Source organism: Octodon degus, unplaced genomic scaffold, assembly GCF_000260255.1.
Source record: "Octodon degus isolate 3935 unplaced genomic scaffold, OctDeg1.0 scaffold00111, whole genome shotgun sequence".
In the NCBI taxonomy this organism is placed as follows: Eukaryota; Metazoa; Chordata; class Mammalia; order Rodentia; family Octodontidae; genus Octodon; species Octodon degus.
In genome coordinates this window covers 2,948,278-2,949,237 of record NW_004524687.1, presented here as the reverse complement: position 1 = coordinate 2,949,237, position 960 = coordinate 2,948,278, and the positions used below count along the sequence as shown (strand labels likewise).

General features: G+C 41.7%; 1 pseudogene; it reads left to right on the top strand.

Annotated features, from left to right (window-relative positions):
* Positions 1-960, top strand: part of LOC101587608 — a 6,970-nt pseudogene that overhangs the window by 1,037 nt on the left and 4,973 nt on the right.

Here is a 960-nt window from a genome sequence, read left to right as displayed (position 1 = left end):
TTTTTTAAAAAAGCCTGATTTTTCTCAATACATCTTTAAAGGTTTTCAAATTGTTTCATATCTGGTCAAGTTGAGATTTTTAAGAACTTCATTTTTAATTTGTAATAAAAGTTTACAACTTGATTTTTTCAAAAAAGTCAACAAACTGCAAGCACCTGTTAATAAAGGTCTTAAATAAAAGAAAAAACAAACCAAACAACAACAACAACAAAAAGCAAAAACCAGAGGAGACAAAGTCGAAGAAACAATTAAACATGTATAGGCCAAATAATAACAGGTTTCCAATGAGACACTACAAATTCATTCCTGTGAACCCTTCTAACTTCTGCAGCTTGTATCAGATTTCTGGCGCCCATTGAGCAAGCTATAACTTTTGGTTTTAAGGCCTCCTGCAGGTAGCTCTGCCTATGGAACATGAAGCAAGCTTCCCTTGTAATGAGGCAGGAAACCCCGAAAAGACTCAGCTCACCTGGGCTATATGAGGTTAAGTCCCTCTACCTTTAGTGAAGAGAGGTCACACCTGTATTAACTATCAACATGAAATACCCGAGTCACATCAGAAATCAACCAGGTTAACTTATAGCATTCAGTCAGATTAACACTGAGGCTGAGTTTTATGTCACAATACAAGGCCTGGCTCTATTGAGGTATGACTGGATCAGGGTTGGAGAAGGACAAAGAGACCTGTGACAATGTCCAGCAATAGACTGGGTTTTTCCTCTAGTCATGATTACTCAGGTCTCCTCAGTGGAGATGACAAGGAGAGATAACATCTGGCCAGAGGGAGGAGGCAGGCCCAGGGCCCGTCAGTCCTACTGGACCATCTGGGAAGCTGAGTCTGAGCTCTGGGGCTGGGGCCTCAGAGTGTAGTCTCACTTCTATTGGCTGCCTCAGCAGTCAGGGCATGGATTGTGGCCCTCTTAAAGCAGTCCCTCTTAGGCTGGCCTGACTTTTTTTTTT